At 40.7% G+C, this 27,529-nt stretch overlaps 1 long non-coding RNA gene across 1 annotated transcript in view; it reads right to left on the bottom strand.

The window, feature by feature from the left end:
- Nucleotides 1-11,178: 11,178 nt before the first annotated feature.
- The window catches only part of LOC106559853, a 38,273-nt gene continuing 21,922 nt past the window's right edge, over nt 11,179-27,529 (bottom strand). The window contains exons 7-11 of the long non-coding RNA XR_005371679.1: nt 24,966-25,093; nt 14,456-14,669; nt 13,696-13,934; nt 12,992-13,419; nt 11,179-11,237 (exon numbers count right to left, since the gene is read on the bottom strand). This is a non-coding gene — a long non-coding RNA (uncharacterized LOC106559853). The remainder of the gene's footprint in view (nt 11,238-12,991; nt 13,420-13,695; nt 13,935-14,455; nt 14,670-24,965; nt 25,094-27,529) is intronic.

Raw genomic sequence — 27,529 nt, 5'->3', positions numbered from 1 at the left:
ATTGAGTGCATTAATAGGTAGCGGAGGTTCTAGAGCAGACAGGCCTGGGTGTAGATCCTGGATTTGCCCCTTAGTATCTCTGTTCTATGACAAGCTACTTAACCCCTCTGTTCCTCCTTTTGCTCTCCTATAGAAGAGGAATAATAATAATAACTAGGGTCATTATGCTGATTAAACAAGTATATGTATTTAGAAGAGGATTTGGCCTGCTGTAAAGAAATGATGCTTATTCCGTATTAATGACAAGCATTTATTATTACTACATAATTTCATTATTATTATTATTTTATTTATTACAAATTCCATGTCTTGTCTTCTGTCACTTGATGGTGATGATGACTCTACAGTTTTGAGTTCTTGCTTTGCCTTTAGTTCATCTGTTCCCTTGCAGTGCAGGATTCCAGCTCAAGAAGCACAAACTAGTGGAGCAGCAGGTAAGAGTGATGAGGACCTCCTCCCTGGAATCACACAGGGTGTATCCTGGAGCTCTATTGAATAGCTTGAAGGTCAACAACATGCAGAGGAAACACAGTTGTGATGCTATGGGAGATTGTGATGGTTAACTTTATATGTGAAGTTGGCTGGGCCACACATTTGATCAAATATTCTGGGCGTGTCTGTGTTTTCAGGTGACTTGGTAGGGTAAGTAAGAAGATGGGTGGGCCTCATCCCATCCCTCAAAGGCCTGAATAGAGCAAAAAGAATTTTCAATAAAAGGGAATTTCTCTTGCCTAGTTGCCCTCAAACTGGGACAGAGGTTTCTCTTGGCTCCAGACTGGAAGTATACCTCACCTCTCCTGGGTCTCAGGCCTTTGAATTTGAACTATAACTAAACCATTGGCTCTCCTGAATCTCCAGCTTGCTGACCCATCTTGGAAAATCATATGAGCTAATTATTCAAATATTCCACATAAATATATAAATCTTCACTGGTTTTGTTTCTCCAAAAAAAAAAAAAAAACCCTAATACAGAAGTGAACAGAGTTCCTTCTTTTATAAGTTTTTTTAGAGATTTTATTTATTTATTTGAGAGAGAGAGTGAGAGACCAAGCAAGAAAGGGGAAAGGCGGTTGGAGGGGGAGAGGCAGATTCCCCACTGAGCAGGGAGCCTGATGTGGGGCTAGATCCCAGGGCCCTGAGATCATGACCTGAGCTGAAGGCAGACTGATTGAGCCACCCAGGTGCCCCGAGTTGTATTTAATATGTAAAATTTTTCCACTTTTTTCCCTTGCCTGTGAAATTAATCTTGTAACAACGATTTTGTTTGACGAAAAATGTGTATCTAACACACTGATCCATTTATTCAGCAGAAACATGCATTTAGGGTCTGCTATACAGCAGGCGCTACACCAGCCTCTGATATATAACAGGGAATATGGTTTTTCCTTTTGTGGAGATTATAGTCTGGTAGGGGAGAGAAATATTGTAAAAATAAACAAAACATAGTTTTTATAGGTTCTATGAAACACATGAAGAAGGTAGAGACTCTGTGAGGAGATGTCAATCAAGCTGAAACCTGAAAGAGGAGAATCTTTTAATCACACAGAGAGGAGGCAGGGAATTCTGGGCAGAGAGCCTACGTGAAGACCCAGCATGGGGATGTTGACGTGCTGGGGAAATTAAAAAGAAGAGCTTTGGCTGAGTCCTTCCCAAGTCAATGTAAACAGCAGGAGGTGAGGTCTCAAGATAGGTAGTGCAGAGACTGGGCAGGGCTTTGTGGATAGATCACAGCTAAGAGAATTAATTAGAAACAAATGTGAAGCTGTGGAAGGACGTTAAGGGATGGATTGACATAACTTAATTCATGCTTTTAAACAGTTTTCCAAGCTGTGGGCTCCTGGGTGGCTCAGCCAGGTAAGTGTTCAGCTCTTGATTTCGGCTCAAGTCATGATCTCAGGGTCATGAGATGGAGCTCCATGTTGGGCTCCGCACTGGCGTGAAACCTGCCTAAGATTCTCTCTCTCCCTCTCCGTCCCCTCTCCTCTGCTTTCTCTCTTTCTCTCTCTCTCTCCCTCTCAAAAGAAAAAAAAAAATCCAAGCTTACTGAGAAAAAAAATTGATTAGACTAGGCAGGATGGAGGTGGGAAGAGCAGTCTCTGAGCTGGTGGTGCAGTGGTCAGCAGGGGATACCGTGCTCTGTGTGAGAGTGGAGGCAGGAGAGACAGAAGAGAAGCAGCCTTAGGAAATGCATCGTCTCTACTACTTGCTGGTGCTCATTCAGGTCTCACCTTCACATGATATTACCTCTTTAAGGACTTTCCTCTCACACCACCCAGAATGGATCAGGGTCCACCCCTGCCTCCTTGCTGTCATCTTTACGACACATCACAGTGATTAGTTACAATTCTTAAGGGCAAGGACTTTTTCTGTTTTTCTTTTTTCCTTTTTTTCTTTTTTCAGAAGCATAGCTCTGGGATCTAGCAGATTGCCTGGCACATCATTCTGATTCAATACCTATTTGTTGGACCAGCAAAGGAGATGATTACTATATACTTTGTTGGAGAGAGAGAAAAAGTCCTTAATTCCAGACAGATTTTAGGAAATGAAAGGAGTAGAGAGTAAGACTCTCTGTGAATATATTGTCCAAACTTGATTGAGACAGAAATTCTAGAAACATTAGGTGGGTAAAATCACCTTATGCTTATCCCAGAAGTACTACCCAACCCTCCAAACTCCCACGATGCAAGTGTCTTAAACAGTGAAACATTTTTCGATTCTGCACCACTTTTGGAGTGTTCACGTCTGCAAGGCTAGAAGGTGGTATCTTGTCGAAAGCATTGAGGTCCTCATTTACTTCTCTGTGCAGCCCCCAGCATTGTCCAGGTATACCTGCTACAGATATGCCCAGGCCGGGGAAGCCACCAGGAGGTCTGTGGCTTATGACTTTGGAGAATGAACCTGTTGAAGGAGAAGCTCTGATAGCCCAGCAGTGAAAATGCTAGCCCTCGGGGCTTTGAAACTAATGAATGACGTTTTGTCTATTGGTACAAGCCGTGTTTCCTTGATTTAAGTCCCTATTATACTGGAGACTATATATATAGTCTCTGTCCCAGTCAAGAACAGGGATAGGATCTTAAGGGATAGGAATCCATGTTACTACCAACTTCTAAGCTGAAAATTAAATAAAACACTCCAATCTAGCATTGCTGAGGATTTATGGGGCTTCTGTGTGCACTTGTACACTAGCTGCACTCATTGGACTGGTAGGTTTCAATAACCCGTGTGATTTATTTTTCCATGGAGTCAACTAGTAGTTGAAACGAGGCAAACTGGCTTGTCATTTTGGTGTTACATAAACAGAGACTATTTGTGGATTCAGGATCAATAGTCCATGTTGAAAGGATAGATCGCTTAGGTTGAAGTAAGTGTTTTTAGAGCATGTATGGGGAAGAAATATGTAAAGAGAGTTCATGTCATCTCCCTCTTCTGAGAAAATGGGGAATCCCAACTTGGTAGAAGCATCCTGTAGACTGCGGGGGAAAAGCATGAACCAAATTGTATAAAAGCTCAAATCTGGAAATGCCCCAATGTCTTCCAACAGGAGGGTAGATAAATAAACTTCTCTATGTTCCCATAGAAGAGAAATAGCAAAAAAAAAAAAAAAAAAAAAGAGAGAATTAGCAAGAAGCACTGAGTGGCATGTGACATTAGGGATGAATCTTAGCGACATAATGTTAAAGTAAAAAGTTAAAAACAGTTGAAATTTTTAAATATCCATATATATATATGACAAAGCTACATAAAAATGGAAGTGAAGGATTCAGGTTGCATGAGGGCGCAGTGATAGAATGGGGCCAGAGGAACCACAAGCTTAGGTGTAGATTGCTGTCACGATTTTAGTTTGATTTGCATTATAGAGACTCGCAGGTGATAAGTACATTGTTGAGAAGAAGGGAAAAGGAAGGAGAGAGAGAGATGGAGAGAGGGCTTTGCATATATCAATATGGAGAGTGGGTCATAAAAAGTATCATAAATTCAACTTCATGCACCCAAGTAAAAAAAGAGAAAGAGAGAGAGAACCTATAACAGTTGATCAAAATTAGCCTTTTCTTGGAACACTGGGTAAAAAGTCTCTTTCTAAGTTTATGTGGTCACCTGGGCATGTGGGGACCAGAACCAGAAAACGTAACTCGTTTTTCCTGACCCTCCTGGATGTTCTTCTGTGGGTCTTATTAAAGCCACCACGACTCTTCAGAAAATCTTAGAACAACCTCACACTATCCTGTCACTCCCCCTCTGCCATCCTGTGTATCTATGCTGTACCCTACATCTGCTCCCTTCTAACGGTCTCCCACAGTCCTCCTCATTCTCCACCTCATAGGCCAGGAAGCGACCTCTCCACTGCCCTTCTTGCCTCCAGGGCTTATATTCTAGAGCATCCATCACTTTCTAACTCGAAACTCTACACTAGCCCCCCCCTCAGACCTTTCCATGGAAGTGTAAGATGAAGCCAAACCCCCAAGTATGGTGGGCAAGAGCTTTCATCATCTGGTGGGTCTTCAACTCCTGCCACAGATGCTTGTGTTACGCTGGTGGGCACAGTCACTCTTGTTCTCATATTTGTTCTTCTCCCTTCCAGCTAGCATGTTCTTCTCTCATCTCCCTCGCCAATTGCTGCTGTCCCTTCAAGTCTCCTCTCCATTTGAGGAAGGGCTGGTTTGCTTCTTGACATTCCCAGAGCACTGCCCTCTCAGCCTGTCTCTGGCCCCTGAGCCTTCCCAGGTGTGCAGTAGGATGTGAGACCCCTGGAAGCCTGGCCTCCTGTGGAGCGTCTGACAGCCAAGGGATGCTCAGTCAGCATGAGGACAGCAGGTGGACAACTCAGAAACCACTACTACGTCCTTAACTTGCTCTGGAATAAGATGTTCCACTTCTTATTCCTTCTTCGTTGACTATGTCTCTCAGCAGAGAAGAATTCTAATAATCCCTCTCTTCTCTAAATAAAATTTAACTGAATTGCTGTGTATGCAAATCTCAGAAGACTAGGATATTCTTGAAGGTAGAAGCATCCTGTAGCATTGAGCCTACAACCAAATTTTGTGTGAAATATATTATTTTGAAAAAAAAATAAGAAATAAAAGCACACAAAACAAAACAAAACAAAAAAAGAAATATATTATTTTGCCACACAGAAATGGTCTTTATTGTCTTAAACGCTCTATTCATATTCAATTTCAATGATGGTTTAGGCCATAGTGGTCTTTTAATTTAAAACAAAATACAAAATACATATATTAATTCTAGAGGGCCCAAGGAAGTGGAAAGAATGTATTCCTAAGACTTGCATTAAACATCCATATTTGAAAAACATTTCCGTGAAAATTATAATGCTATCAGACTTTAATAGGAGCAGCTGTAGCATGATTTAAATAATGGCAGTTCAACTAAAAAGAGGTAAATCAAAATTACTTTTGTTTGTATTCCTTTTTTAACTTTTTACAAAATTAGTTTGTTTTGTTTTTAAAGATTTTATTCATTTATTCATATGAGAGACACAGAGAGAGAGAGGCAGAGACACAGGCAGAGGGAGAAGCTGGGTCCATGCTGGGAGCCTGATGCAGAACTCGATCCCGGGACCCCAGGATCATGCCCTGGACCGAAGGCAGGTGCCAAACTGCTGAGCCACCCAGGGATCCCCTAAAATTAGTTTTAAAGAGAGAAAATACAGACAGGCAGCTCTTCTGTCATGGTTGTGGGTGTTCAGGAGTTTGTTGCTGCGGAAGCTGAATCGAACCTGCACGTGCCTGTGGATCTCTGAGCTGTTGCACTAGAACTCCTCCTTCCTTGGGGACTGATGATCCATGGACACCGTCCCCCACCCTTACATTCTGGTCTTTGTGGCCACGGGTGTAAGAGCAAGAGGAAAAGAGCCACTAGGAAGGCTGGAATTGAAGTCCGCTTTAGCCACTATCTATCTGTTGGCGTCATCTCTGAGCTTTCTCTTGGTTGACAGAGCTGCCATCAGGCTCCATGGGCTCTTTTCCTGTAGTGGAGAATCTGGTCGTGATGGAACAGAGTGGTTCTCTCTGTTTCTGTGTCCATGTCTTCACCTGTCCCTGTAGAAGTGGAGCTTCTGACCTTCTGACCTGTGTGGGTGCTCTTCCATGCACTTGGCATTCTCATTCTCTATTGAGCACATTTCCTCCTCTGTCCACATTCTCTGAAGTCGTGTGGCATGTTTTTGGTGTGATTTAGGCAGAACTTGAAGTTTCAGCTCAATTTCTTCCAAGCTGTGCATTTTCAGAGTACAAACACGCTCACTCGGTTTTGAAGGTTTGTTTTTTTTTTTTTTAATTTCTCCTATAGGTTCTTCATTCATTGGATTTTCTTCAAATATGTCTTTGCATATTTCTTCTTTTTCTCCCTCAAGCTTTTTAAGAGAAGCATCCACACTAATAGCATCAATGACCAGAAGACCTCCATTTTTCTAATGCATCCTTTCTTTTTATTTTTTAAAGATTGTATTTATTTATTCATGAGAGACACAGGGAGAGGCAGAGACACAAGCAGAGGAAGAAGCAGGCTCCCTGTGGGGAGCCCGATGTGGGATTCGATCTCAGGACCCCAGGGTCAGACCTGAGCCAATGGCAGATGCTCAACCACTGAGCCACCCGGGTGCCCCTAATGTACTCTTTCTTTCTAATGCCAAGTGCTGTCATCCATGGAACCTTCTCCGAAGAGGCCTAGAAACTTACCATCTTCAGCACAGTTCTGGTCAGGGCTGTGAACTGGCTCTCCTCCTCATTCACAACCTGTTTGTAAACATTTTCAGGCACGTTGTTTTGGTCCTCCAAGTGGACATACACTCTTGGCTTCCAAGAAGCAGATTTCTTAGACAAGCAGTTTTAGACTTTCCTGAAGGGTTTTCACTCAAACCCTGCAGTTTTCTTTTTTTTTCTTTCTTTTTTTTTTTTTACCCTGCAGTTTTCTGAGGTGGTTCTACATTCTTCTGAGATGCTTTAGGATTTTTTTTTTTTACATTAGTCACTTGGAATTAGAAAAATATCTATGACTCTTCCAGAGACTATGCCTGTTCATGAAGGTGAGCCATCAGCAGCCTCCCCATGAGGTTTTTTGTTTTGTTTTGTTTTAATCTCTTTTACTTGGTAAGCGGGTGACTCTCAGTGGCAGATGCTGGGACAAGAGGGTGCCAGTCAAGTGGAGGCTAGAACACCTCACAGGTGGGGCAGGTGGGTCCTGCAGGGAGGTGGTACTGTTGCAGCCCAGCATCCTGATGCCCTGGATGCCTGGATACCTGGGCCCTGAGGGTGGCATGCGTCTGCTCACAAGGCACAAATTCCCACCCAATAGGCAGGTCACCGAGAGGTCATGGCCTGTGGCCTGTTCCTGGCACTAGTCCTACAGCTGGGGACCAGCAGAGCTCTTCACCTGCAGGTAGGTAGGCCAGGTCTGGGTGGACCCAGTGAGAGTGGGGATGAGGATGGGGGTGGGGATGAGGATGGGTATGAGAGTGAGGGTGGGGGTGGATGTGAGGGTGAGGCTGGGGGTGGGGATAAGGGTGAGGGTGGGGGTGAGGGTAGGGGTGGCCCAGTACCTGGTGGACCTGGATGGGCCTTGAACACTGTCTTGAGGACTGAGGATTTTCTAGCTCGGGTAGGTTCCCTGGTCCCTGGGCTCCCTGTAGGCCACTCAGTCCCACCAATTAGCCACTACATTTTGGGGTGGGGGGTGGTCCACTGTTGGCCCCAGAGGCAGAGAGCCAGTCTTCAGGCCAGGACTCCAGGAGGGGTGGGGCCTCCTCAGCTGGCCCACCTGGGGGCAGTGTCTGGAGGTCCTGGGGGTGGTGGGTGGTGGGTGGTGGGTGGTGGTAGTGGTGGGGTCAGACCAAGTCTCTCTGTGCCCCCGCACCTGCCCGCTTCTGCGACCCTGCACCCTGTCCTTGAAGCTTGGGGGGGATGCAGGTGGTGGTGGCGGTGGCAACAGGGCTTTGTGCACAGGCGGTGGTGGCAGCAAGTGTACTGTGTCCTCAGGTGAAGAGCTGTGTGGATTTTTATCAGTGCTGCCAAACACCAGAGTTTGTAACTGTAGAGGACTGATGTGCCCATGACTTGGGAGTGAGGGTCCCACAGGCTTGTAAAATGAGTCCAGTGTTCTCAAACACTTCGTGATATTCTTCAGCTCAAGCAGGAATGTTTTGGCTAGCTCTTTTTGTCTCTTTAAAGCGGGTCAGAGGGACGAGGTGGCCGAGTGGTTAAGGTGATAGACAGCTAAAGTGGCTCAGCACTTTCCTATAAAAACAACCATAGCAGTACATACCAGGATCTACCAGGAAACCCAGAGATACCTGGGACTTGTCCCGGACCTGGGGACACCAGCAGAGCACCTGTGGCTGCTCCAAGGGCCATGCTGGGATGACGTCTTTGTGACAGCAGTCCTTCCCCACAGCTGGTCACCAGCCTGGAACTGCATCTCCAGGTCTGCTCCCAGGAATCCCTCTGTCTGTGTTCTGTCGTTGTGAGTCAGAACAAGGCCTTGGAGGGTCCGTGCAGCAGGGTCACCCTCTCAGATGTCCCCTCTGGAGGGAACACGGCTGCCACAACCCAGTCCTGGGGGTATTTTCTGCTCACACTGGTTGGACCTGCTGCAGACACAAAACGGTGGCCCCGGGAAGGATGTGGGGCTGCCTGAGTGCAGTTCAAGGATGCTCCTCTTCCAGGGCATTCCAGCAGTGAGAACTTAGGGAGCCAGGCAGCGTGGTGCTGGGAGCTGGCTTCCCAAGCACTGGAGACGGTCATCGGGGCTGGGTCATCGGGGCTGCTGGGTGGTACCTCAGAGCCCAAGGTCTGTCTCCCACATCTTTCTGGGGAACCATGTAGCTCTTGGTGCAGGGTCGATGATGATGGTGGGGGCTGGCATGTCTGAAACCCACCGGGCAAGTCCAGGCTGCAAATTCAGCTCAGCATTGAAATGATAATCTCGAGTCTGAAGTCTGTGGAGCAGGCCACGCAGAGTGGAACTCAGGCCAGGTTTCTATGCTGTGGGCTTGAGGCTGAATTCCTTCTTCCTATTCCCATGTCTATTTCATAAATTTCATATTTCACTTATATTACTTTAAATAGATCAGAGAAGAGGAAGACTTTAAATGGAGGACCCAGGGATGCCTGGGTGGCTCAGCGGTTGAGCGTCTTCCTTCGGCTCAGGGCCTGACCCCGGGGTCCTGGGATCGAGTCCCACGTCGGGCTCCCTGCATGGAGCCTGCCTCTCCCTCTGCCTGGGTCTCTGCCTCTCTCTCTGTGTCTCATAAATAAATAAATAAGTAAATAGCTAGATAAATAAATAAATAAATAAATAAATAAATAAATAAATAAATAAGATCTTTAAAGCAAAAATAATTGTAACAGAGGAAGATTCCCTGAGCGCGCGGAGTGTGCACAATTCTGTTGCTTCCAGGCCAGAAATACAGAGCCGGACTTCAGCAGCTGGTGAGGTTGGCCTTTCTTGTCAATGACAAGGTGATGCTCACTTTGTCCCCCGACCCCGTGTCGTCAGTCCTAGTAGCTCATTAAACTCTCCTGGGGACACCCTCACTTCAGGGGCTTGGCCCTATGCTTAAGTGATCAGAGTAACAGAAAAAAATTAGATATAAATTATAATACAATTTATAATATAAATTAGAAACATAAATTATCTCAAGGGTTCATTGGATTTAGCTAAAATGAGTATGTTGGGGCAGCCCGGGTGGCTCAGCAGTTTAGCACCTGCCTTCGGCCCAGGACATGACCCTGGGGTCCCAGGATCGAGTCCCACATGGGGCTTCCTGCATGGAGCCTGCTTCTCCCTCTGCCTGTGTCTCTGCCTCTCTCTGTGTCTCTCATGAATAAATAAATAAAATCTTAAAAAAAAATTTTTTTTTAATTAAAAAAATAAAATGAGTACGTTGTTGGAACTATTATTAATATGAGGTTGAGTGATCCAAATAAATGTGTTCTTTTAAGTTCTTTTTTATTTTTATTTTTTTAGATGTTATTTATTTATTTATTCATGAGAGACACAGACACAGAGAGAGGCAGAGACAGGCAGAGGGAGAAGCAGGCTCGCTGCAGGGGGCTGGATGCAGGGACTCTGGGATCACGCAGCTGAAGGCAGGTGCTCAACCACTGAGCCACCCAGGGGCCCCTCTTTTAAGCTGCTCTTTGAGGAGAGGAACAACAGGAGAATAGAGCTAGGAGAAGGGTCTCACCACTCCTTTCCCATTCAGACTATTAGCTGATTTGGTCAGTTAGTGAATGTGACATTTTTCTCCTTTTTCACTCCAAACCAAATGTTATCGTATTCTTTTTTCTATTATTGCATTAGTTAAGGATATTCTAGAATATTTAGAAAATACAGGTAAATTAAAATATCCTGAAACCCAGTGTTGTCAAACTTTAATTTTATCGTGAAAATAAGCCCTCGTCCAATTACATCAAATGCTACAGGTACTCATTGCAATATAGCAATGCACATTCTTGGCCTATTAAATATATGTGATGCAATATTATTGTCGTGAATAATTTAAATATATAATTTCTTCCAAATGTGAGGTTAGGAGTAAGACCGCCTGGGTCAGACTGTTTTCTCCAGCACACAAATATATGACCTTTGGCAAATTAATTCACTTTTCTGTTCTCCAGTTTCTTCATATGATAAATATAAGTAATAGCATACGAACTTTGTAGTGTTATTATAAAGATTATATAAATTATAATCGAAGATGCTTAAAATGGTGCCTACATTTTACCAATAACAAAAAATTTAGCTTCATCAACAGTGATAATTGTAATGAGCAAGAAGATACTTGGTTAAATTACTCAGGAGCTGTAAGAAACTGATTAAGATCTAATTCTTGCCTTCAGTGAATATATAGTGGTTGAGACATGGAGAGAAATGAAAATAATAAAAAGCTAAGAGAATGAGGAAAATCCCAAAGAGATTGATCTTAAGGAATCATTAATTCAAAACAGTATCCACTAATTCATTTCAATTTAATAAATAGATGGTAATATAATTTATAAATGAATCTATGCTAGTTAATGGCAATGAAATATTTAATACTTAAAAACTACTTAATGGAGGGACCCCTGGGTGGCTCAGCAGTTGAGCGTCTGCCTTCAGCTCTGGGCGTGACCCCAGAGTCCCAGGATCGAGTCCCGCATCAGGTTCTTCACAGGGAGCCTGCATCTTCCTCTGCCTGTGTCTCTGCTTCTCTCTCTTGGTGTCTCATGAATAAATAAAGTCTTAAAAAAGAAAGAAAGAAAGAAAAAGTATAACAACAAAAAAACTAGTTAATGAGCCAGGATGCCCCTCACAGGATGATCTTTAATATAGACGATACCAGACATTTTAAAGATGAAGGTTTATAGACTTCTTTCGTCAATTATCTTTGCTTTCATGATTTAGTTTTATGCCCAATTTTACATAATTCAGCCTGCTTCTTTCTTAGAGTCTTTTTCCATATCACTCAACTGATAATATTTGTTGAAGGTCTCCTATATACTGATCACTATACATGCTCAAAAGTCGTGCATGTATTTTCAAGTGTCATGACAAGGTGAGAACCCATTAGAAAAAATACCACAAATGTTGGTTATGTAGTAAAACAACTTCTTAGTAGCCAAAAATGTATGTATTTAAAAATGGAGAAAATATTCTAAATGTGAAACAATAAATGGGGCTACAATTCTAATTGTATTTTTATTATTTAAAAAACATTTTTAAAGATTTTATTTATTTATTTGAGAGAGAAAGAGAATGAGAATGAGAATGAGCAGGACCAGAGGAAGAGGGAGAAGCAGCTCCCTGATGAGCAGGGAGCCTAGGATCACAACCTGAGTGGGAGGCAGATGCTTAACTGTCTGAGAGGCCTGGGCACCCCCTAATTATATTTTTAAAAGCCCTTTCACAGGATACCTGCACCCCATTGTTTATAACAACAATGTCCCCAATAGCCAAACTGTGAAACAAGCGTTGGTGTCCATCGAAAGATGATGGATAAAGAAGATGTGGTTTATGTATACAATGGAATATTACTCAGCTATTAGAAATGACAAATACCCACCATTTGCTTCAACGTGGATGGAACTGGAGGGTATTATGCTGAGTAAAGTAAGTCAATCGGAGAAGGACAATCATTGTATGGTTTCACTCATACGGAGAATATAAGAAATAGTGTAAGGAACCCTAAGGGAAAGGAGGGAAGCTGAGTGGGGAAATTAGGAAAAGAAGCCATGAGAGACTCCCAATTCTGGGAAACAAAGGGTTGAGGAAGTGGTGGAGAGTAGGGGAATGGGGTAACTGGGTGACAGGCAGGGGGTTGGGGAAACTGGGTGACGGTCACTGAGGAGGGCATGTGATGGGATGAGCACTGGGTGTTATACTATATGTTGGCAAATTGAATTTAAATAAATACATATATATTTTCAAAAGCTCTTTCAATTCAATAAGTAAAAAAAAATCAGTGAAAAAAATGAGAATAGGACAGTTGACAGTTTTAGAAATATAGTCATTGGATATGTGTGATATGTCCAATTGCATTATTAACAAGTGCCAGTTTAACTAAACTTGAATACATTTTTCATCTGTCATATTTGCAAATACTAAAAACGAGTGTCAGTGAAGTGCTGGCTGATGAAACCATCAGTAAGTCCAGCCCATTGAAAAACCATATTTCTGGGATGCCTGGGTGGCTCAGCAGTTGAATGTCTGCCTTTGGCTCAGGGTGTGAGGGGTCCTGGGATCGAGTCCTGCATCAGGCTCCCCCCTGCTTCTCCCTCTGCCTGTGCCTCTGCCTCTCTCATGAATAAATAAATAAAATCCTTTAAAAAAAACATATTTCTTAGGAATTTCCCTATTAAAATACCAGGGTATGCAAATACTATCTATAAGAAAATTCTTTGGAGAATTTTATAATAGGAAAAGTAGGTTTGTGTAGTACATGATGTACCTAAGAAAGACAGTGAGATAAATATTTACTGGTAGAGAAGGAACTCACAGTTGTTCACAGCCCACTGTTAGGGCCCAAACACTCAATCCCCGGTGTGTTGCAGGAATTCTTTTTGGCCACTTAGGGTTCACGGCTGAATTCCTCCCCAGGAAGTAACTGCCTCACCCAAAGTGACACACGCAGCTGGGGATGGCTGGCATCTTGGACTCGTCAGGAGAGGCATAGAAAGGCCTGATTTGCTGTTTCAATTCTGGGTCACTTTGGGGAACAGTCCCAACTCTGGAACTCCAGGGATTGTCCGAGACCTTTGACAAGACCGCGTTATGTTTTCACTTCTCCGGTGGCCAGTCTTTCTTCCTTCTTCACTGCCTCACAGGCATTGCTTTCAGTTCCCCAGTAGACTTCATGCAGACAAACCTCCATTTCAAAGTCTTTCTCAGGCCTCCAACTGAAGAAGAGTTGGTGCCAGAAGTGGACTGAAGACAAAACCAGTGGTGGGTTGGCAAATGTTTAGCAACTGGCTTTCTGGGTGGGTGGGTGGGGTGGGGAACACCTTAATTTGTAGCATTAGTCAACCTCCATGGTATAAATACTCCCATCTCAGAAGGTTTCAAGCTACTAACTTGATCTTCCCAAATGGAGAGGACATGAGAGAGGCACACAGTCTCTTGACTGAAGGCACACTTCTCAAGAGATAGGGTGAGCCAGGAAGCATCAGACTGCAATACAAGCCTAGGAACTTGATTACCCACCACTAACGGGATGTGGGCAGGGACTACTCCATCCAGTTGGTAGGCGAAGTACTCATGGAATCAGGCCTGTGTAGACCTGCAGTTACTGCGGCTGCCTGCTGGCGAGGTGTGATGGAATGTGGTGGAAGGCTCTGCACTGGTGGCTGGAGCAGGGCAGTATCACAGGTGTTTGAAACAGGGGTGAGGAGTGATTGTAACAACAGTGGACTTGGATGGCTGCTCTTGAGGTCCATGGATGGCTGGAGAAAGAAAATGAGAAACGATATTCATCTCCAGTTTAAGTAGAAGTGTGACCAAGCATCTCCTTGGCTGCACTCATCCCAAAGTCATTGAAAGCCCAAGTATAAGCTTTCATAAGATTGTTTATGACTGTTGTATGGTGACCTTTGCACTTCCATGGCAGAGATAAGCAGGCACAGAGAGGACTCACCAGCCTGGCCAGGCACTTGAGCCTGTTCACCGGGACGAATTAAGGCTGCTGCTATACCACCTAGGCGCCTTTCATGGTCACTTCCTTGACCGATTGTGATTGTAGATGGAGAAGTGCTATACTCCCACCCAAGCAAGTTACGGAATTCAGAAGCAGAATTCCCCCAAGCATGAGATTTGGGACACCCTACCAGATAAGCCACCTAGTTGAGTGTGGATGCCAGTCCAGGGTGATAGAATCTACAATGAGTAGTACAGAATGAGATGGGGTAAGGGGGTGTCTGTAGTGGCCCTACATACAGTAAAAGGGGCTGAAGCTTGTTCAACTCACCTTCCCCTGTTGGTTTTCCCCCAACAAAGACCAATCAGATTCCAGGATAAACTCTTCCAAGATGGGGTGAACTGAGCAGCCCAGGTGGCTCAGGGGTTAAGCACCTGCCTTTGGCCTAGGGCATGACCCTGGAGACCCGGGATCGAGTCCCACATCGAGCTCCCTGCATGGAACCTGCTTCTCCCTCTGCCTGTGTCTCTACCTCTCTCTCTCTCTGTCAAATGAATAAATAAATAAAATATTTAAAAAATAATAATAATAAATAAATTACCTGCAATACGTGGAATCCTGCAGGACTGATAAAAAAAAAAAAAAGATGGGGTGAACTTACTCTAGGAAGTAAATGAATTTGGTTAGACCACAGCATGCTGGAGTAGAGCCTGTGCTGGAAGGCCCAGATGCTGGAACACTGACATTCATTCCCCCAGAAGCTGCAGGAATCAGAGCTGGCTGCTGATAACTCACATTGGGTCCCTCCCCAGGAATTGGCCTTGGCTGAAGGAAGCTGCCTGGTCCCGTGTATACTTCTTTCTTGGAGGCATTCTGCAGGTAATAGCTGATCAGTAGAGAGTCATAGGACGTAGCCCTCTTGCCTTAATCTGTAGGACCATTTCTGCTCCACAGCTGCCTTGGTGTTGGTTGAATTTTTCTTGCAAAAGTATCACACACCAGTCCTGCTTCCCTCGTTCCCTCATAGCTGCCATTCTGAGAGCACTCTCCAATAAACTTCCCACAAATCTTCACCTCAAACTCTGTAGAACCTGACCTAATGCATGAGTTAAGTACAATACAGTACAATTTCTGGAATCATGCAGCCTAAGAAGTTCAGCCTAAGAAGTTCAACCCTTGAGGCAAATCTAAATAGGTTCAAAGACCTAAAAAGCATTAAGTTCCATATAAGAAAACAGAAGCTGATGAATGCATGGGTAGCAGAAGGCTGGGAGTTGTAGAGGTTTGAAGATGGAGGAGAAGGTATAAAGTAGTCGTCTAGGAAGCAGAGGTACTTGTTGTGTAAGGATGCAGAACAGATCATTGGGGTTAAGCAGGAGTGGAATTTTATCAAGAGAATGTAATGAGGTACAAGGGGTTGATCATAACTATTTCTTATTTGTAGTTATGAATCTAATTGTAAAATTCCACTTTTGTGACATACTTGTATCAATTGATTAAAACTATGGACTAGGAAATTTAAATGGTCAGAATGGACATAATCTTTCATGATAGAAGGTGACTGGGTTAATGGATAAGGAGCTGAAACTGTATTCAGAATTCTGGAGGAAATAAACTGGAAGGATCTCAGAGCAGGATACATTAACTTGAGATTATCTAAGGACGATGGGCATGTTTAATGATACAGCCAAGGATACGACAGTGGGAGTGAGAAGATGAATGGGATGGAGTATGATATTCATTATTCATTTAGTAATAAACATTTGTTGTAGACAAGTTCAAGGAATTGAGAAGACAGAGTATTAAATTTGCACGAATACTGGGGTTGGATACAGAGTTGGAAAGAGCGAGAGTCATCCAAGAAATATAAATCTTTTGAAGCAAGTTTTTCCTAGCTTTACTGAGATATATAATTGATATATAACATCATTTAATGTGTACAATGAGATGATGGATATATACATATTGTGAAATTATTCTCACAGTAAGTTAACACATCCTCTCCTTTTCTTTCTTTTTTTAATGGCAAAAACTTTTAAGACTCAGTCTCTTAGCAACATTCAAGTATAAAGTCACTATGATCTACATTACACCTCCAGAACTTATTTTACAGCTGGAATTTTGTACTCTTTGTTGGCCTACACCCATGTCTTCCACCTCCAGCAACCACCAGTCTCTTTGATTTCTGTGAATTCATTTTTAGATTCCACATTGGAGATCATGTACTATTTGTCTTTCTCTGTCTGACTTGTTTGACTTAGACTAATGTCCTGAAGATTCATCCATGTTGTTGCAAATGCAAGGTTTCCTTCTTTTCTATGACTGAACAATATCCCATTGTGTATGTATATATCTTTATCCACTGATCCATCATTGGACAGTTACACGGTTTCCATGTCTTAGCTATTATAAAAAATACTGCAATGAACACTGAGGTGCAGATATTTCTTTGAGATGATTTTATTCCTTTTGGGTATATATATATATATTCATATATATGTATATATATACATATATACACACACACACACATACATAAATACAGAAGTGGAACTGCTGGATCATATGGTAGTTCTATTTTTAATTTTCTGAGAATCATCCATACTGTTTTCCATAGTGGTTTACCAATTTACATTCCCAGCAATAGTGTATAATGTTTCCCTGTTCTCCATATCCTCACTAGTGTTTATCTCCTCCTAATAGTCCTTTTATCAGGAGTAAGATGATACCACATTGTGGTTTTGATCGGCACATCCCTGATGATTAGTGATGTTGAGCATCTTTTTTGTGCTCCAGTTGGCTCTCTGTCTTTGAAAAAAATCTCTCTTCAGGTCCTTCACCCATTTTTTAAATAAGATTATTTGGTTTTTGTTACTGAGTTGTATGGGTTTCTTTTATATTCTGAATATTAACCTTTTATCAGATACACCATAACAAATATTTTCCTTTTCCATTGTCTGAATTGTTTCCTTTGTGTAAAGTGTTTAGACTATGCAGTCTTGCATGTTTATTTTTGGTTTTGTTGCTTGTGCTTTTGGGGTTATATCCAAAAACTCATTGCCAAGACCAGTGTCAAGGAGCTAATTCCTGTTTTCATCTAGGAGTTTGACAATTCCAGATCTTGCATTAAACCTTCTGTCTATCTCAAGATAATTTATATGATGTAAAGAGAGTGGCCCAGTATCACTCTTTTATATGTGACTGTCTGGTTTTCCAAACACCATTTACTGAAGAAACTATCTTTTCTCCATTGAGCATTAGTTGGCCATATATACACGGGGTTATTTCTGGGCTCTATATTCTGTTCCATTGGTCTTTGTTTTTATGCCAGTTGTCTTGTTTTCATTACTGCAGCTTTGCAGTACAGTTTGAAATCAGGAAGTGTGAGGCCTCTGGCTTTGTTATTTCTCAAGATTATTTTGGTGCCTTGCGTTCTTTTGTGGTTCCATATACACTTAAGGTTTTTTTTCTATTTCTATGAAAAGTGACATCATAATCTTGATCCAAATTGCATCGAATCTATAGATGGTTTTGGGTGGTATGGATATATATATATATATATTTTTTTTTTTGGCGGGACCACGGTGGTTTATTATACATTTCTGACACTGCTGCCCGCGTCCGCACTGCGTGGTATGGATATTTTAACAATTCTTCCAATCAATGAACACAGGATATGTTTTCATTCATTTATGTCTTCTTTAGTTTCTTTGGTCAGTGTTTTAAAGTTTTGAGGGTACAGGTCTTTTACCAACTTGATTAAATTTATTTCTAAGCATTTGTCACCTCTGTGAATAACCTTGAAATATCAATATACTATAAAAAGGTACAAATCAATTAATATAAAATGTCTTCAGAGTGGAATTTTTCTTACAATTAGATTTGTGACTGCAAGCAACAAAAAAGCATGAGAACATCCTGTTTCTTGTTGAAACTATGTACTTGAAAGCATACACAATCTTGACCAAGTTAGATTCTAAGTCATATTTTTAGAAAATGCTTGAGCTCCTTTGATACTATCCTTTCCCATTTCTGTTCTTAGTTTGCTCTTTAACGTATTGCTGTGTTTTTATTTATAGTGTATTCTATACCAAGGGACTATGCTTAAGTAAAATTAAAATCAAGATAATTAGAAACAACCATATGATTGACTCTATAGTGAGTTTTTTATTCAGAGTCTTGGCCTCAAGTACAAATGGCACAAAATGTTACCTTTAGACCACCCCTTTTCAGACTTCATATACTAAATTCCAGAGCCTATACAATGAATTGCTCTTTTCACCATTTGGAAGAAGTGAAAAGATATGTGATAACTTAAAATGTGATTTTATGATGTGATAACTTCCCAAGTAAAAATACATGGAAAGTTGTTTTCTCATCTGAAATACAAGTATTTGTTTGAGTCTCAGTGCACAGCTCAGCATTTTCATTCCCTAAGGACAGTTCTCCAGATGACCTTTACCTTAATAACTGGGTTGACAGAGTCTGATTATAATGATAATCACAAACTAAAAAAACTGTGGGAAAAGTCATTCAGTTCAGGTGGGTGATGCAGAAGGTTTCCTCATATCATATGACTTTCTCCTTTCCCATCAAAAAGGATGAGAGAGAATCATTATTTTGGAGTAGTCTGCCCACAGTGTTCTGCTCTTCAAGTAAATTTTAGGTACTTGGAAATACAGTAACATTTCGAATTACTACATATGTTTAGCATGCTTTTGATCACAAGAATACTATGTGCTAGTATTTTCAATTGTGCTTTCTCATGTAAATTTTTCAATAGTAGTTTAAAGTTGAGGCTTAGACTGTGTTATAAAATCACTAATAATGTGAAGTTTTCTGCTTATGCCTTTGAAACAGCACCACTTAAAAACCACACCATAGGATTTCACCTCCGGAAATAAATAGATCTTCTCCCTATTTTTCTCTTTAAGGACAACTAAAAATCACAGCCCATATACACAAAACAAACTTGGAAAGGTAGAGAAAAGAGGGAAGACTAACTAGAAACCTTGGGGCCCAAGGATTAACACAGGAGTGTCTTCCTTGGGTTTTTGTTTAGCCTCCTATATCCCAGGCCTGGAGATGAAAAAGTTGGCAATCTAGAGCCACTAACAGGTACAGACAAAACATCAGTAACACCTCAATGAAAGCCTCTTCTCTCTAGTCAAAGGACCAGGAAAGGGACCACCTAGCAAAAAACCTTTATCACAGAAAAAGTTGCGGTCCCCCTCCAATAAAGGTAGAGGGGGTAGTGTACCCCACCACTCTCCTCAGACTGTAATGAGATCCCCCAAACCACCTGCTGGAGTGGTGTCAGAGAAGGCCAAGTTAGGAGCTGCGACTTTTATTTCTGCCAGGTGATAATGAGGCATACCCTCTCGACAGTATCTGTGGCTTTGATGGAGGATCCATAGCTTCTGATCCTATCTCTGAGCATTAACTCCTACTGCCTGCAGAGGTGATCTCAGTGAACCCAGCCCAGGGGCAATGAGTCATCATTCCATAATGTCAATGGGAGGAAAATGGGGAGCAGTAAGGAAGGAATTTCTACTTCTTTCATTCAGGGTGCTATCAATAGAGACCTAGAGGAATAACAAGGAATACCTGCACCCTCCCATCCCCACCATGGGCCCTATTGCCAAAAGATGCCAAGTGGAGAGCCTGGATTTCTAGTCCAATAGTCCAATCTGGCAGTAACAAGGTAATAGTCCCCACTTTGCCCGCTGAAGCTACATCAGAGGAAACAAGGTAACACACAAGGTTTAAATAAGATCCCAAGTCGCATAACAGCATACACAAATTGTTCAGCTTTTGACTGAAAATCACTTGTCACAACAAGATCTGGGAAAATTAAAATTTCATTTAAAAAAAGACAACCAGTACATACCAATATTGAGATGGTAGAAATGTTAGAATAGTCTAATACTTAGCACAGCTACTGTAAAAATGCTTCACTGAACAAGTATGAGCATACTTGACATTTTTAAAAAAGAGAGAGCTTCAGCACAAAGTACAAAGTATCAGCAAATAGGAGATATGAAGAAGAACCAAATGGAAGTTGTAGAATTAAACAACATAAAAAATGAAATTTAAAGTTCAGTAGGTGGGATTAAGAGCAGAATAGAGACAATAGGGAGTAGGAATCAGTGAACTAGAAGACAGAACATGAGAAATTATCAAATCTGAAAAAAAAAAACAGAAAATGGTGTTAAAAAAACATGAACAGAGTGTAAGAGATTCTAGAAACTATAAGAAAATAGCTAACATTTGTGTCTTAGAAGTTTTGGAAGGACAGAAGAAAGGGGAGGGGTACTGAAAAGAACTTGAGCAAATAATAGTTGAAATAGTTGAAAACATTTTAAATATAGAAAAAGCTATAAAGAATAAACTAGATGGAACAATGCTACCCAATTTCAAGGCATATTATGAAGTTATAGTAATCAAGACTGTTTATTGGTGGAACCCCAGATACACAGAACAATGGAACAGAATAGAGATACCAGAAATAGACCTAGACTAATAAGCCAACTGACTTCTGACAAAGATACAAAAGTAGTTCAAGAGAAGAGGAAAAGAATTGTCAATAAATGGTGGTGGAGCAATTGGACAATTCATAGACAAAAGAATGATTATCTAAACTTCACACCTATGGAAAAATCAATTCAAAATAAGGACTAAGTGGAAAAGATAAAATTATAAAACTTTTAGAAATAAAAGGGGATAAAATCTTTGGGATCTAAGGCTAGGCAAAGAATTCTTAACTTTGGAACCCAAAATGAAATCCATACAAGGCAAATTTAATAAATTTAACTTCATCAAAATTGCTCCATGAAAGCAACATGAAGAGAATTGAAAGAGAAGCCAAAGATAGTAAATATCTGCAAACCATATATCTGACAAAGGATTCCTATCTACAGTATATAAAGGACCCTCAACAGAAAAAAAATCACAATCAATTTCATTAGAAAATGGGCAAAACACATGAAGACACTGACAAATAGACATGAATGGCAAAGAAGTACTTGCAAAGATGTTCATATCATTTGCCATTACAATGAAGTGACACTACCCACCTATCAGAATGGCTTAGACCAAAAAAATATGACAACACCAAATACTAGAAAAGATATAGAGAGACTGAATCACTTATACACTGTTGTGTGGAATGTAAAATAGGACAGCCATTCTGGAAAACAATTTGGCATCTCCTTTAAACACAAAATATGTGAACTACATACAACCTAGCTATTGGACTTCAGAGCACTTACCTCAGAGAAATGAAAACTTATGTTCACACCAAAACCCTGTACAGCAATGTTCATTGCGGTTTTACTCTAATAGTCCAAAAGTGGAAGTGGCCCAGATGTCCTTCAGTGACTAGGTGGTTAAACGCACCATAGTACATTCACACCATGGAAGACCCCTGAGCAATGAAAAGGATTGAACCAATAATGCTCGAAAACTTGTATGTGTCTCTAAAGAATGATCCAGAATGGAAAAAGCCAGTCCTGACAGGTTATATGCTAAATGATTCTATGTAGCTAACTTTCTTAAAATGGCAAATCAGAAAAATGAAGAATGGATTAGTCATTGCCAGGGGTTATGTATGGACGAGGGAAAGGGGGGATGACAGGAACCATAGGGAAGTAGGGTAAAATGAGGAATCCTTATGGTGATGGAAATGTTCTGTATCCCCACTGTATCAGGATCAGTATCCTGGTTGTGATGTAGTGTATACTTTTAGAGAAAACTGGTGAAGTGTACATAGGATATGTTTGTGTTATTTTTTACAATTGCACGTGAATTCAAAAATAAATAAGTTAAAAACACACTATAATTAGCCAATTATTGTTATTCGTCACATTTTCTGGCTACCCAGCTCAATTTAAGTACTTTTGCTAACTTAAGGGAATTTGCCCACTCTCTTGCTTCCTCAAATAGAAAACAGAAAACTTTCTCAAAGTTCTTTTTTCTATTTTTTATTTTTTTTTAAATTCTAGTAGAGTTAACATGCAGTGTTATATTAATTTCAGGTGTACAATATAGTGACTCAACAATTCTGTACATTACTTGGTGCTCATTATTGTGAGTGCACGCTTTAATCTCCATCCTCTATCTCCCCATCCCAAACCCCCCCAGTAACCACTAATTTGTTCTTTGTAATGAAGGCTCTGTTTCTTGGTTTGTTTCTCTCTCTCTCTCTCTCTCTCTCTCTCTTTTTCTCTCTTTGCTTGCTTTGTTTCTTAAATTCCACATGAGTGAAGTCATATGGTATTTTTCTTCTCTGGTATATTCCTCTCTCTCTCTCTCTCTTTTTTTTTTTTTAATTTCAGTTAGCATTATACTCTAGCTCCATTCATACTGTTGCAGATGGCAAGATTTCATTCCATTTTGTAGCTGAATAATATTCCGTCATACACACATACACACACACACACACACACACACACACCCCTATATATATCATGTCATTTTTATCCATTCATCTATGGATGGACACTTGGGCCACTTCCATAGTTTGGCTATTGTGAATAATGCTGCAATAAACAGAGAGGTGCATATATCCCTTTGAATTAGTGCTTGTGTATATTTTTGCATAAATATCCAGTAGTGTGATTGTCAGATCATAAGGTAGTTCTAGTCTTAAGTTTTTTTCTTTCTCAAACTTATTAGCACAATCACAGGCATGACCTGCATGAGACTTTACAGAGGAACTGAAGATCTTAAGCAAACAGGTTCATACACACTCCATTTTGCTTGTGGGAATAAGGATAGGGTTTGGGAGAGAGGCATTTGGCTTTCAGGGTAAACGTTATATAGTCATGATTCTGATATAAATTTGACATTGGCACATTGGAGGGAGGCAGCAAACTCATTTCATTTGAGAGTAAACTCAATGTATCTGAAGTTTGGTGGCAGTGATTGTAGCTGTGTAACTCATACGTCTGTTCTGAGGCATCACGGTGTTGGAGGCTTAGAGTCAATACTGGATTTCCACTTCTAGCAATTTTGTGAGCTACCTATTGGGTGCTGGGGCCAGTTCAGGCCTCCTCAAGAAGGCAAGAAAGCCAGTTGCCCTCTTCTCTTCCCAAAGTTGCATTCACAGCTATAGTACCTTTGGCCAACAAAGAAAGAAAAATTAAAAATTTCAAATTTGTTTGAACTGTCTCCAAAACAAATTGAAATCTCAATAGTCACACTACATATACCTAAAATCACTATTACATATAAAAGAAGTCCAAAGTTCTAATTTTTTGTTCCTCTAAAAAATTGAGCAAAGCCACATGAGATGAAACAGAACAAAATGGCTGCTCATATATTTGGCAAATCCACTGGGGTTTAACAAGACCCATTTCTTCCTGAATCATCAGCATGTTTCCAAAGTTCATTTGAAGCCTTTCTTTAAAAGGTGGTTTTGGATAAAATGTAATGTTGTGGTTTCCCAAGCTGTTATGGAATATTTGACATGTCTGATACATTATTTTCTCAGGATTCAAGATAATACTTGCTCATGGATGCTCTCAAACTGGTAATCTCAGAATATCTTTTATTACTGGAAATTTTAATGTAACCAGAGCTAAAATAAAACAATTATTAATTTGTATGTGTATGGAGTGCTTATCCATGATGTTATATTAAACACAAAAGAAAATATTTAGTACCTTGAGGGTTTTTCCTTTTTTTTTTTTTCTTTTTTTGACAGAATAAGAACTCATTCTAGTAACAGCAAAGAAAAGAAAAAAAGATGAGTTGGGTGGGTTTTCTTAGGCAAAAATTCATCATTAAATTCTCTCTTTCTTTTTTTTTTCCATCACTGACATTTTTTTTTTTTGTCCTTCCTTAGGCAAATTAATTGTATATTATATACACTGATCACATTTATGAGTAGTTGGAAATTTGAAATTTTTTGCCACCTACTTTGCCTAAATTGAACTGCATATTCCTCTCTCTCTCTCTCTCTCTCTCTCTCTCTTTTTTTTTTTTTTTTAAGATTTAATTTATTTATTCATGAGAGACACACGGAGACAGAGGCAGAGACACAGGCAGAGGGAGAAGCAGGCTCCATGCAGGGAGCCCGATGTGGGACTTGATCCCGGGTCTCCAGGATCACGCCCTGGGCCGAAGGCAGACGCCAAACCACCAAGCCACACAGGGATCCCTTCCTTTCTTTTCTATAAAAATTGAGATGAGTCTGCGGAAAATCTAGTTATCATTCTCATTTATTATATTTTGGTGGGGAGCCCTTTAAAGGTGTTTTCAGAAAACTCTACTGAGCTAATAAAATGCCTAAAACTTGGCCCCAATTTTGTCTAGCAAACAGTATTATTGCAGTTTCTCTATTTTATTCCTTAAACTGAAACTTAATTTGGGGGCATTCATGAGTGCATACTTTCTCTTTCACTGTCACACACTTACCAAACTTAGATCTTGTTCAGGTCCTGTTTCCTAAGCAGATGGAGTTACATAGAAATATGTATAAAATGTGTGCAAAGGGCACCTGGGTGGCTCAGTAGTTGAGCGTCTGCCTTTGGCTCAGGTCCTGATCCCAGGGTCCTGGAATCGAGTCTCAAACTGGGCTCCCTGCAGGGAGCCTGCTTCTCCCTCTGCCTGTGTCTCTGCCTCTCTCTCTGTGTCTCTCATGAATAAATAAATAAAATCTTAAAAAAAAAAAAGCTGGGTATAAAAGAGCAAAAAGGTTCCCAAAGCATTACTCCTCCATAGCCTACCTAAACACCTAAACACTGAGCTTTCATGGTCTTGTGCGTTCATTTTTCAATGGCAGAGAAATACACTTAAAAATTGATAGAGTATTAGGGAAAAGCCTATAACAAAATACCTTAAAGTGATATTTGTATCTTAGCCCTGTTGAATTTTCATTTAAAAGTAGGTTTATGAACGACTGCCTTGGCTCATATGAAGAACAAGTGATCTCTCTTATCCAACGGCCTGAGGTCACATCACATTCTGGAAAGAAAACAGGAATGTATCAGGGAACCCGTGTCTTAGTTGTGTCTCTTCCAGTTGCCTGAGACGGTTCGCCATGAAGTTAAGCTTTTTGCTTCAGGGTCCGGGTAAACTGGATAAGGCACACTCTGCTGCTAATCTCCTAGAGATTTAAAACAAATCAGTGCCTTTTGTCCAGTTGGCACCATTGTGAGTACTTGACACGTGTGGTTGAATAAAATTATAAAGACAAATGTGTTACTGGCTTCTGGCATTTCCAGCTCCCTGTCTCCTTTCCCCACCCACTTCTCAAATTCAAGAAGCAGGGCGTGTGCGGTGATCTATACTTATTGCCCTTGGGGTAGGGTTCTTACAGTAGTAATACAAGCAATCTGAAGAGTTTTTGTTGTTTTAAAATAGACTTTTGAACTTTAAGGTAAACCACATGTCATTGAGGAAAAAACTTTTCTTGAGTTTTTTTTTTTCCTCCAAGTTGTTATTTAAATTCCAACTAGGTTAACATACAGTGTGAAATTATTTTCAGGAGTAGAAAGTAGAATTAGTGATTCATCACTTACAACACCTGGTGCTCATCACAGTGCCCGCCTTGGTACTCATCACGTGATTAACCCATCCCCCACTCCCCCCCCCCCTCCTCCAAAGTTTGGCTATTGTCGATGTGTATATCCTTTCAAATCAGCATTTTTGTGTTCTTTGGGTAAATACCTAGTAGTGAGGTTTAATATGTATTTGTTGAATAGTAAGAGCCAAGGTTCCCCACCTAAACAATAAACAACCTACAGGAAGAGCTAGGTTGTAGCTGTTTTTTTTTTTTTTTTCCTCTGATCACTGAGATCATAATTGAGATTCCATGGGCTACAAAAAGGAAGATAAATTGAAGATGGAGGAAATGCACATTGGGGCACCTGGGTGACTCAGTTGGTTAAGCCTCTGATTCGATTTTGGCTTAGGTCATGATCTCAGGATCCTGAGATCAAGCCCCATGTCAGACTCCACACACTAAGTGTGGAGATTCCCTCTCTCCCTCTGCCCCCTCCTTCCACTTGTGCATGCATGCACACACACTCTCTTTCTGTTAAATAATAAATTAAAAAAAAAAAAAGAAGAGAAACGCACCTTGAGTGTATCTATATAAGAACCACTCATGCCCCTCACCTCATGTCCAGATTAGGCTTAGCCTTGAGTGAGAAAATTGGAAGCAGAGATGAAGCTAAAGTTTCAAGAAAGTGAACAAGCATAATGTGAGTTTTCCTGACTTGTACCTCTCTGTTGCAGTAATAAGTTTGAAAATGGCAACATAACTCATTGAGACAAAAAAGGCTTGATAAAATTCATTTCCTCTGTGTTTCATCAAATTCATCATCTCTGTGTTTCTCAAAATTCAAAAAAAAACAAAAAAACAAACAAAAAAAAGGATAAGGTTGGCTGGAAATAAGGTCCTGCAGGGTCAAAGTCAAAGAAGATGTAAATCACACTGACTAGCAACCGGAGAATACCAGGAAGACAGGCATTTGGCACATGTCAGTGTGTTTGGTTGACCATGTCCAAGGATTGAAAAACATAGTAATTCAGAGGTTTCAGTGTGAACAGATGTCAATATCTGGGAACAGGTGACCTCTCCCAATGCCAAGATGTTATGTAAATTCCTCACATCTAAGATGTTACTTAGTTGAAATTGAAGTCTGCCATGACTGAATTCCTCCATAGTTGGCCAACCTTTATTTTTGTCATCAGACACATATTGCCTCAAAAGATAAAATCATATAGAAAAATATTTTTTTTGCAGTACTAAATAAATGGAATGAAATTCATGTCAATGACACATGCATTATTTTAATGTCCACAGTGGTTATGAAGAAAAGCTTATTCCCATTTTTTAAATTGAGAATCTGAGGCACTTTGGTTAAAAAAACTTGCCCAAGACCACATTGATTATATATGGCAAAACTAGGAATCAAAATTAGGTATGCCTAATTATGGAGACCTCTTATTCAAAAGAAATAATGAACATGGTATACTTTCCAAATAATGTACTATAAGTTAATCCTATATGCTTAATGCAAAATTATTTTTGCAATCTGTGCCTCAAAGGACACCAATGACAGAGTAAAGAGTGAACAGGGAACCTATAGTGTGTTAGTTTGCTGGGGCTGCTGTAACAAAGTACCATTGACCGGATCACTTAAACAATGGAAATCTATTTTTTCATAATCTTATGGGTTAGAAGTCCAAGATCAAGGTGTTTACAGGTTTGATGTCTTCTATGGCCCCTCCCTGTAGCTTCATATGGCTGCCTCCTCTCTGTGACTTCAAATGTCTTTCATCTGTGTCCAGATCTCCTCTTCTAAAATGACACCTGTCATATATCTAAATATGGTCACATTATGAGGACCTACAAGTTAGGATTGCAACATGTGACTTTTGGGAGGACATACT

This window comes from Canis lupus, chromosome 16 (genome assembly GCF_011100685.1).
Source record: "Canis lupus familiaris isolate Mischka breed German Shepherd chromosome 16, alternate assembly UU_Cfam_GSD_1.0, whole genome shotgun sequence".
NCBI classification, from domain to species: Eukaryota; Metazoa; Chordata; class Mammalia; order Carnivora; family Canidae; genus Canis; species Canis lupus.
The sequence above is the reverse complement of the archived record's forward strand: the minus strand, read 5'-3'. Positions and strand labels throughout refer to the sequence as shown.